The following is an 11221-nucleotide window of genomic DNA, read 5'->3' as shown; positions in this document are numbered from 1 at the left end:
AGTGAGACCCCATCCCTCACGGACTGAAACTCATTGTCTCCAGGAGGGAGCAGATTTGTAAGGGTCCACCTCTACAGCGACCCATATTGGGTGAACATTAAAGCTGTGCTTCTGTAATATCCACCACTGCACATCCCTTCCTTGTCACCCCCGCAACTCTCTGCTTTCCTTGTCCACTGCCCTGCCTGCACGGAGCCAAGGCTGGCAGGCTTCAGCTGCTTGGCAGCAGCCACATGGCAGTCCCATGGTACTCTACTGGTTGGCCTCTCCCTGCCTCCCTGGTGGAAGTAAAATAAGCTGGATGGTCTTTGAGTCCAGACTTTAAATTATTCACAGGCACCCAACACCCTGTGCCCACACAAAATAAGGAGGACATGGCAGGGTCCCATGGGGCTCCTCCCATTCCCAGAGACCCCACACACCTCTGGAGAAGCCCTCTCCTTGGGCTATCTCCCCGAATCCATCCCTGAAGCAGGATGCTGCCTCTCCACAGCATCACTCCTCTCTCCATGCTGCCATGTCCAGCTCTGGAAAGTCACAGCAGGAGACTGGGAAGCAGTTGCAGGCATCACCTGCTCAGCGGGAGATGCCCAGCGCACATCTGGTTTCACCACTGCCTTCTGCCGCCCTTCCCAGCTTAGTGAGGAGGGGACTGGGAGCCTGGAAGGGCTGCCTCCCCCGTCCATCCCCGCCTCCATCCCTCTCCCTTTGCCTCTCCAAGGCCCTGCCCCGCGGGGTCCCGAGGCACAAGGCATCCCCAGACACGGCCCAAGTGAGTAAGGCCCCAGCAAGAGAACCGGGTGCCGGCGGGGCGAGCAGGGCCTGTCCCTTGGCCGCGCTCCCTCCCCGCGGTGGTGAAATCACGTCTGGAGAAAGCCCGGGGAGCGAGGCGCCGGGCCCCCCCGCCGCTTCCCAGCGAGGATGCTCGCTCCCCGCCCGCTGGCCGGCCGCCCCCGCTCTGCAAACCCCACCGCAGCCCAGCAAAGGGGTGCTCCCGGCAGGCAGCACAGCCTCATACCTCATCTCCTCCTCTCCCTCGCTCCGGATCCCATAGCAGCATCCCAGCTGTGGAAGTGGCTGTGAGAAGTGGAAACGCAGCAGCGAGCCCCAGATGCTCGTAAAAGCGCTGCCGGGGAGTGGGCAGGAACCTCTAATCTCCCTGTAAACCCGCCAGAGGCTGGGGGACAATCGGGGATGGAGGGGTTGGAGGGGATGGAGGGGGTGGAGGGGGTGGAGAGGGTGGAAGGGATGGAGGGGATGGAGGGGATGGAGGGGATGGAGGAGGTGGAGGGGATGGAGGGGATGGAGGGGATGGAGGGGCTGAAAGGGATGGAGGGGATGGAGGGGATGGCGGGGATGGAGGGGGTGGAGGGGGTGCCCCTCTAGCCGACACAGCACCCCCTCCGCGGCAGAGCCAGCTGGCTCATGGAAGGAGCTGGTGCCTCGAGCTGCTTGGGAGCGGCAGAGGGGACAGCGAGGGACGGGCCACCAGCGCTCGGCCTCGACCTGTCACACGGCACGTGCCGGCTGCGACGGGGGGTGACTCATGGGGCTCCGGGAGCGCCTCCGCCGGCACGGGAGCGTGGCTCCGGGTTAGGGTTTAATGATCTGCCTTCCTCCGCAGACCATGCTCTCCGCTCCCTGAACCGCCACAGGGACCCCGGGAATGCCGTCCATCCCCCCTGCCTGGCCGGGGCTGCTGGCATGGAGCGAGCAGGGCTGCGGCAGGGAGCTGGCTGGGAGCACGCCGAGCCTGCAGCTGGGGGCTATAAAAAGCACGGCTGTGGTATGCAGCGAGGCACTGAGAGGGGAGTAAAATAAAATCAGGCGGTGGAAGAGCCGGGTGCTTGCTTCTGCACCAAGTCTGGCGGCGGTGCTGCTCCCCATCACCCCTTCCCTGCTCCCTGCCCGGCTGATTCCCGGTGAGGCTGGGGCAGAGCACGGAACTGGGATTTGGCAAAGGCTGGGAGATGCAGGGTTGGGCTGGCGGGGAGCGGAGGGGCTCAAGGCTGGGGAAACAATCGCTGGCTCTCGTTCACGGGCTCCTTCCCGGGATGGAAGCATTGCAGCCACCCCTGGTCCAGCTCGGAGACTCCTGATCCAAGCCCTCAATCCTCTGGCAGCTCGCACCAGAGGATTAACCGTGCGCTGATGGACGCCAGAGCTGCCTTTGCCAGGAGGGAGCCCCAGCATCCCCCTGCACCCGGATCCTCGTGGGACCTCATCCAGAGGGGACAGTGACACCACAAGCTGGGTACAGAGAGGACTCCCCTCAGGCTGGCCAGAGCTCCCTGCCCATGGACGCACCGTGTTTGCACAAGTCTGAGCAGGGGAAGGTCAGATTAATTTTAAACCTGAATAAACAAGGAGAGAAGGCAATGCCAGAGCTCGCCCTTCTCGGTAGGGATGCCCAGCAGCAGAGCACAGCACCCGCAGCACAGCTCTGCCCTGCCCAGGGGTTCACATCCCCCTGAGAGAGCTGGAACAGACCCACAGCCAGGGGCCTCCCTTTTCCACAAGGAGCTCCCAGCTGAGTCAGTGTTGGCAGCAGGGAGAGCGGCTCCTGCCTGATTCTGCAAGATTCCTCTGGTCTCCACAGGAAAGCATCCACCCCGGGACCCCCATCCCACTGGGAACAGCACCAGGGCTTGCCTGTTCCCTGGCCACAATGCACAATGTGGTCTTGGGAATGAACAAGGAGGAGAAAAGAAAATAATAAAATTGTTTGTAGGTCAAGAGGAAAATGAAAAAAAAAAGAAGTTTGTGTTTTTCATGCCAAAAGGAAAATGAAAACCAAAACATTTTGTTCTAAATGATAGGCCTTGTTTAGTTTTCAGTGGTTTTACTTTTTAAAAAAAGGTTTGAGTTAAGTTGAGCTAAATTTGTCTTCCAAACATTACCTTGGGGCAGGGAATAAAATAAATTGAAAAAAAAAAAAAAGAAAGAAAGAATAAATCAAAACATCTCATTTGGAAAATGTCAAGAGCAAAACGTGACGGCTTTTCCAGCCTGGGAGAACCGCAGCCGGGCGCTGAACCCAGCCTCAGTTCACAACTTGGGACTGCTCCCCCTGGAGCAACTTTTTTTCCCGGAAAACAAAGCAACTACTGTGCCAACTGATGGCTGGCATGGCTTGTACCCTGGTGCCTGTGTCCCATCAGGGATGCCCCCTCTGCCCATGCCAGTGCCCAGGATCTGCTGGAGTGTGGAGAGGCCCTGTTTCAATCAGCAGCCATGCGCATGAGCCGAATCTGAGCTGCGCTGCTCTCCAAAACTCCTCTTTAAATGTCTTTTCTATTAGGTCAGCATTCCTGCGTCGCCCAGGGAAGGTGGTTACGGCCGGCAGCCCGGCACACAGGCTCCTCCGTGCTTGCTGCTGGCTCCCCGACAGCAAGCAGCCTGCCCACGCTATTAAATTACTGAGAAAAATGGATCGTTTCACCAAAAATTAGGTGCAGGAACCTCTCACACAGTGGCAAGGCGAGCTGGTAATTGGAAATTCATAGAGCTGGCCGCAAATGCTGCCTCTGGCTCTGCTCCACCCTCCTCTGGTTGTGGTGAGGGATGGCAGAGAGGCATTTGCTGCCATCCCTGAAATGCTGCGCTGATGGAGATACAGCAGCAATGTGAGGTCCCCCACATATCCTTGGAGGGTTAAATGCTGCTGCACAGTCCCTCTGCCCTTGATAGGTGGGGAAAATACGTGATAAAACCTCTCAGAGACCTTTCCAGGCACTGGAGAAAGTTCTCCATGCAGAGCTCACCATCAAGCACCCTAGTGGGGACATATCTCATGGGGACAAAGTTTGGGGATGCAGCAGGACATGCTGCCCCAGCACCATCCTATTCTTAGAGCAGCACCCCAGGGCTGCTTCCCCACAGACCTTGCCTTGCTCAAGTCCTTCATCTCTCCATCACCAGGCACAGTGTAAGCACCACTGCTGCTCCATCTGAGCTTGGGCATCCCACCATCCTCCTGGACCACTCTGAGCCCAAGCCTCCGTGCCTTGAGAGCTCAGAGCTCTTCATGGCATCTCCAGGGCAAACCAGACAGCTTCAGGAGCTGTCAGAGAACCTTGTGCATATCTGCAAAAAGCTGGGAAGCAGGAATGTGGATGAACAGCAGATCAAGAGCTGTGTCAACAAGATCTGAGAGACCAGTCCCTCACACTGACTGCTTCCTGTGCCAGCACAGGAAATGGAGGCACTCGTCTTCCTTGCTATGTGCACTGTTTTTTCTATGCTGGGGTGCAAGGAATGTGGGCACAGTCCCAGCTGGAGAGGGGAAATGGAGCTAGGCACAGGATCAGGGAGGCCAGAGAAAACGGATGCCTCCCCTGGCACAGCCATGCTCCAGCCATGGAGCTGCAAAACTCAAAGCCAGGATGGGGTGGAGCAGCCTCAAGGGGGCCATGAAACAGCCCAGCGGGAGCCTTGCAGGAGCTGAAACAATCAAAAGCAGCCAAAGCACTGAGGAACCCCCGGGGTTGCGTGTTGGCCCTTGCAAGACAAGGATGGAGCAATAGCTGGTTGGGTCCACCAGCTCCTCCTAAGCCTTGAGGCCTCAGGCAAAACTCATGGAAAGCAAAGACTCTTGCAGACCTCCCCAGCAGCCGGGGGCTGGCCCTGGCCCTGTGAGGAAGTCTGGAGAGGTTCCAGCTGGCCCGGGCACCCTGCGTGACAGCGGCTTGTGAAAAACCACTCTGGGCCACTGGGCCGGGCTGTCCCTGGGGACCTTTGCAGGGCTGTTGCAGCACAGCTGTTGTGAGCTCTGTCACAACACTGGCACGGCACTGGGCTGGACCACAATGAGGACCCTTCATGACAGCCCTTTCTGGTTTTCCCTATCCATTTTTGCAGGAAGGTAAGGGCTGAACTGCGCCTTTCATGATGTTACTGAATTCAAAAGGGACCGATGCCCATGCCAACCTTCATCAAAAAGGGACTGGTGATGTGCCTTTGGGACTATTGGTCTGGCTAGGATGAAAGCCATCTGTCCCAAAGGAAGGGGATGGTGAAAGCACAGGAAGGCAAAGGAAACAGCTGGACAGGCAGAGCCACGCCAGCCCGGGGGCTCCAGGGATGCTGTGCCAGCCCTACTGCCCCCACGTGCTCTTCTGTGAGCACATCCACGCCCCTCAGGCTGCCAGCAGCATGGCAGGCAACAGCCCTGAGCCCTGTCTGGAGCCGCCCAAGGTGGGATGACACTTCGCTACAGCTGAGCACAACACTCCTCAAAGTTAATGGGTCAGAAGATCCTCCCCAAACAGCTGCAGAGAGAATGGTCCACCAAAGCTGGAAGCTTCTTCCTTCCCTTCTTCCCCTCAGATTGTCATCAGCGCTGGCTCCTCAGCAAGGGTTGGCATGCCTTGTTTTCACTTTGGGAGGCGAAATAAACCAGAAGATGCCCAAACCATTTTATTTCCACCATAAGGATTTCATTAGATGGCGGAGCCCTGAACTTTCCCACCTCTCCCTATACGGCAACCTCTGCGGGTTCATAACAATTTTCATTAGGCAGTTTCTATTTTGGCTCTCTCTGTACTGAGAAGAATTGACCAGAGCTGAGCAGCCTCTGGGGAGTCCCAGGCTGATTTCCAAAGTGCTTTCAGCATCCTCCCTTCTCCTGGCCAACCCAGTCTTGCCTGCATGCAGGCCACCGCCACCTGCATGGGACAGCCCCACGTCCAACCTGTCAGATCTCCTGAGATCTCTCCAGCCTTCTTGTCCTCTCCAAAAGCATCTTTAGGAAACACGTATGAGCAGGTGGATGTGATCTTCCCCTGCCCAGACTCTTCCAAAATTCCTCAAGAGCCTTTTCAGCAATGATCAATGCCCACAGCAGCAAGCCCAAGCTGCGCTGGTCAGATGTGACCAATGTGACCTCAGTGAGCAGTCCTGGTAATACAGAGGCAAATCAGGTCTTGGCAGATTTCTTGTCTCTTTTTTCCTGGATGCCCCCAACTCAAACACCAGAGTAGAAGGAGGGTTTTTTTGCCACGTCCCAGACTCATACCATTAGAGGGAAGGAATTGCACCTTCCAGCCCAGCCATCCACCTGTACTGGAGATCTTGGCAGATGCTCCAGGGGCTGCAGGTGCTGTGACCTTCAAAAAGAGCCCAAAGCTCACCCCATTCCACTGCCATGACAGGGTGACTCAGAGACCTGGGAAGCAGTCAAACTTGAGAGACAATTCCTAATTACACACTGATCCCTGCAAACCTGCTACTAAACTCCAGAGGAATTTTCCTTTTGCCATGGAAATGGTCCATGGGAATCTGGCTGTTGGAGAAGACTCAACCACAACTGCAAGGCATCTGCCCTTCCCCACCTTCATAACCTGGATGGGAGAAGAAAACCATCCCTGAGAGGTGCAGAGAGATTTGCTGGTAGAAACTCAGGTCATAAGGTCATGGCATCCCTGGCCAGAGAGATTTGGTGATTTTCACACACGCGATGCTGTGGTAACCACAGGAACACTTAGAAAAACCAAAAACTCTCTAAACATCCCAGCAAGCCAACTCAGACATCCCAGGGCTAATCCCTTATGCTGGCATTGTATCAGCATCCCAAAGGCTGCTGAAGATCCCGTGTGCTGCCTATGGAAGAAGAGCTCTCATGCCATCCAAGCTCTGCGCTTGGCTGTATCTTGGGCAGGGGCAGAGCCACCCTCTTTCATGCCTAAACAAGAGGAGGGGAAACATACTGTGAGAGATGCAGAAATTTTCCAAAGGGAGGAAAAGCAGAGGCACAAGCCGGCACCTGCCCCTCCTGCGGGAAGCATCTCGCAAGGGGTTTTCCTCCAGAGCCAAACCCGCGGGAGAAGGGGAGGCAAGAATCCCTTGGCTTGCTTAGCCTAATGAGGAAGCTATAAATATAGCAGGGTAAACACCGGAGAGGGAGAAGAGGTCTTGAACTAAAAGCACAATGTTGGCACAAACCCACAGGGGAATAAGCTCTCCAGGAACGCATTCGGCAGGAAACCAGAGGGAGGTTGAGGCCTGTGTGAGCAGGAAGAGCCTGGAGTTGCCTTTGAACAAGAGCAGGGTGGAAATAAAGGGTTTAAACTGAGCGCTCAGCTAGTTCATGGCAGGTGAGGATGTCATGCACTGCGGCCATCCGTGAGGGTTTCTCCACTCAGGATGGTCCAGGTGAGCTCTGTGAGAGGGGCAGGAGAGGCAGGACACCTTCATGTGTGGGCTGCAGCTGGGTGGGGCCACCTTGGTGCCCACCCAGCATGACAGCTTCTGATAAGCCCAGCAGCTGCAAAGGAAAACTGCTGCTGCTGCCACGATGAGAACGGCGCAGAGACTCAGTGCACTGTGAGTCATTCATTCATCCCTCACAAACAGGGCCTGCACTGGCCAAGCATCCTCCTCCCCCCGCCGCCAGGACAGCTTGCTGGGACAGGGAAAAAGTGGCTTATTAGATATAATCAAGTCAAGTTTTCCCCTCCCTGTGAGGTTCCTCTTCCTGGAATAGGAAGCACAAGACCAGAGCTGCTTTTCTTCCACCTTCCTGCAGGCTCTGCCATTAGCTGCACCATCCAGGGAGCCCTCCCCACCGCCCCACTGAACCCCACATACCCTGTTCACCCACTGCTGGTTACATCCAACCTTGAGAACAGCTCTGCTGTCACCAGTTTGACCCTGTCCCCCACCTCCAGTCCCATTTTTGCTGCCATGCTAGGTTTGCAGCTCACTGGAGAGCACATATTGCCCCCTTTGTTTCTGCCCAAAAAGTGTCAGGTTGGTGAGGCAGAGGGTGTGTAGGTGATGAGGAGGCATTGTGGCCATATCTCATCCTTGTCCCTACCACAGAAGGTCCTCCACCAGCTCCCAGCTCCCTCTGAAGACCCTTTCCCTGTGCCAGGCTGGGATGAAGTGTGCCTCATGTCACTGTAACCTAGCTGTGACCTGCCCTCCTGTAAACAGGTAGAGTGCAAACACGCCACCTCCTCCTGCAAACACAACAGCCAGACGTGGGGCAGCCACCTCCTGACACACAAGGAGCTTGGGCAGCTCCAGAAGTCTTAGCTCTGGCTATGCCACCCAGTCCAACACCATTTTGTGCGCATGAAAACACATCTGTGAGCTGCTGCAGCGCCGAGCTTCTTCCCATCCATGGGGACCAGGAACGAGGTACCCTCAGGCCCCATCACAGTGGGGTCAGAGTTGCTGACAGAGATGTCCAAGCCAAGCTCAGCGCCTTGGACACCTCTGACAGTCTTCACCAGCCCAGAGGCAGAGTTTGGAGGGGACCTGGTGGGTGACACAGCCTGTCGGTGAGGGTGGTGGTGGCCAGAGCCTAGTGCTGGCCACTCATGGGGCTGGCACGGACAGAGAAGCTGGGATTGACACAGCATCCCGGGGCAAGGAGGGACAAGGCAGGCAGAGCCCTGCCAGCGCCGCGCATGGGAAAGCGCCTCTCTCAGCGCCTCTCCTAATTGGGAGCAGCTTTTCCCTGGACCCCCCAGGAGAAGAGGGGGCCCTGCCAGGGGGGAGGCTTTGCCTGGCATTCCAGAAAACTCCCTTCAGACACAGTAGGGGTGTCCAAATCGGCAATGGTAGGGGGTGGTCTGTGGAGGCTGGGGAAGGGGCTCAAACATGCCAGCCCAGGAACATCAAACCCCGAGCATCTCCGGGCAAGGCGGAGGCACGGAGGGCGGAGAAGGGGGAGCAGTACTGGGAACTCACAAGCAGCCGGGAGGGCAAGTCCCTGGCAGCTGCTTGGCGAGGGGGCACAGACACGCAGACATCCACACACACACCCGCACAACTTTCTCCAGCCGGGCAGCAATAAGCTCCGGGAGCTGCCTGACCGCAGCCGCGCGTCCCTCACCGCGAAGTCGGGGCGGCGGCGGCCGCTCGTTCCCCTCGGGGGCTGGGGACCGGGGAGTGCTCCCTACCTTCCTGCGTGGCGCCGCGGCTATGTGTCCATGGCGCTGTCGGAGCGGGAGCGGAGCGGCAGCGGGAGCGGGACGCCCGCACCGGGCTGGCTGGGGCCGGTAGCGCAGGCGGTGCGAAGCCGCCGGGGCTGCCGCCGCCGCTCCATTGGAGCAGGGCTCTGCCAATCTGCCGCCACCACCCCGGGACGCTTCCTGCCTGTGAGCCGCCCCCCGGGACCGGGAGGGATCCGAATCCCGCGCCCACAGCTTGCCCGGGATTCGCAGTGCTCCCCCCCGTGTCAGTCCAGCCGGAGCGCTGGCGTGGGGATCCCACCGTGGCGCATTGATGAGCGGTGCTCTCCGGAGCGCGGGTGTGCCCCCGAGGCTCAGGAACGCCCCCGAGCATGCACAGCCCTCCCCGGTGCTCTCGGGGGTCAGCATTCACCAACCGTGCCTGCCCCCATCCCTGCATCCCGGAGTGGAGGCAGGCAGGTCCTGCTGTGACTCAGTTTCCCTTGCCCCTGGGCTGGCCATTTCTTTGGGGTTCATTATTGTGGTGGTTTATTTGATGGGGAGCACGCAGGGTGAAATCTGGCCCTGGGGTTTGTGTCCCTGAGTTGAAGAAAAGGCTCGTTCCTCCTCGCAGCTTGTGGTGTGTGCTTGCATCCCTCTTTTGCAGGACACGTCCACCACCCAAGCTGCTTTCCCTTGGAAATGGGTTTGTTTTGCCATTTTATTGCAGTGAAAATTCTTAAGAAGAAAAAGATTTGTTGGAAGCGTGCAACAGGAAGCCAACTGGTGAAGACCCACTGGGAGCTTTCCTCTCTGGTGGCACCTGAGGCCAGGTCTCCTTTGGGGTTTCCCCATCTGATGCCATCAAGGCTGGCACTGCTGGAGCCCTGGGACGCACCCAGTGTTTCCCTCCCCACATTGCCTCTGCCTGTGCAGAGATATTGGCCACATATTCCAGGTGTGTGCAGCACCCATGCAGCACTTCCCCTGCAAAAACAGGGCTGGCAGAAGTGAAAAGGGTCACAGGGTCCTTCTGCAACCTTACAGTGACAAACGGATCCTTGCCATATTCAGGCACATCCCTGAGCCCCTGAACCTCGAGTAACAAAAGACTACCTGCTGTTTTCCAGTCCTATCTCTTCAACACCACAAAAACACACCCATGAGCTATCCCACCTCCTGAGCATCAATATGATAACAAACTAGTGTTTTCCTTCATCCCAGCTCAACCCCACCATATCAGACTTTGGGAGAGGTGGAGGCTGTGTGTGGGGTGAGTAGCTCCTGTACTGGGTCCTGGCTGCACTGTGAGTGCTGAGCTCAGCCATGGCTGAGGCTTGGTGCCCACATCACCCAGGGCATAGCCCAATGTGGCACATCTGCTTGTGGCTGAGGCTGCTGCCTCACCAGCCACACGTGGCCAGCTCCATCCCAGCTGCACTACGAGAGCTGGGGATGTGCCAAGGCTGGGGATGTCCCTCCTTGAGTCAGCTCACGTGGCCTTCAGGTGATTAGCCGGTGGGCTCTGGTTCCACCAGCCTGCTCACATCTTCCCTCAGCTGGTGGCTCATGTGGATTTCGGGAGCCTGGGGGTGTAGGAGGGGCTGGTCCTGGGCAGAGAGAGATTTCCTCCATCCAGCTCCGAACTTTTCCCTTCCCATCCCCCGATACTGCTCTGCTCTCTGCATCCTGCGCGAGCCGAGGGACACTGAGCATCCTCCAGGGTGGCCAGCTCCTGTGGAAGGAGCGGAGTTGGACGGGCTGCAGCAGGCATTTGGCCCTGGTTGCTGCCCCGGGAGCAGCCCCCGAGCTTTGCCCCGTGCCTGCTCGTGGTGCTGGCGGCGCACCGGGAGCCGGGCAGCTCGGCGCCACCGCTGGCCGGCCGCCACACGCTGCTTTCCCCTCCGCTGCAGCGCTGCAGAGCCGAGCCCAGCATCTGGGGAAACCCCAGCTCTGCCGGGCCCGGGCCACCCTTGGGAGTGGGAATCTGAGAGCAGAACCTGATCCGGAGGGTGTCTGTGCAGGGGGCTGGAGCTGGCGCTGTCAGTGGCGTGCTGGGAGCAGGGATGTAGTGGGGATCTGGACTGTTGTTGGGCTACCAGCTCTGAGCAGAGCTAGAGAGCTGCAGTCTTGGGTGAAGGAGGAGGAGGTTTGACAGTGATGTGGCGTCTGCTGGATGAGCAGGGCACTTGGTGGGGCTGCATGCACCAGGAGGTCCTTGGAGCGGGATGTCCCTGGCACGGGGCAGCTCTGACATTGCAGCTCCTCCTCTGCTCCATCCTCAGGCTCAGATGAGGATCATTGGCTCCACACACCTCCCT

General features: G+C 58.1%; 1 protein-coding gene across 2 annotated transcripts in view; it reads right to left on the bottom strand.

Moving 5' to 3' along the window:
• IL11RA (interleukin 11 receptor subunit alpha) overlaps positions 1-9209 on the bottom strand; it is a 15506-nt gene extending 6297 nt beyond the window's left edge. Inside the window, exon 1 of one of the 2 annotated variants that reach the window (XM_064735710.1) lies at positions 8910-9209. The gene's annotated coding sequence lies outside the window, so the exon portion shown is untranslated. The remainder of the gene's footprint in view (positions 1-8909) is intronic. The other variant, XM_064735709.1, reaches the window with a different exon arrangement.
• Between the last annotated feature and the right edge of the window lie 2012 nt (positions 9210-11221).

The sequence above is a fragment of the Zonotrichia leucophrys genome, chromosome Z (genome assembly GCF_028769735.1).
Source record: "Zonotrichia leucophrys gambelii isolate GWCS_2022_RI chromosome Z, RI_Zleu_2.0, whole genome shotgun sequence".
Lineage (NCBI taxonomy): Eukaryota > Metazoa > Chordata > Aves > Passeriformes > Passerellidae > Zonotrichia > Zonotrichia leucophrys.
Note: the sequence above shows the minus strand (reverse complement) of the source record. Positions and strands in the feature narration are given on the sequence as shown.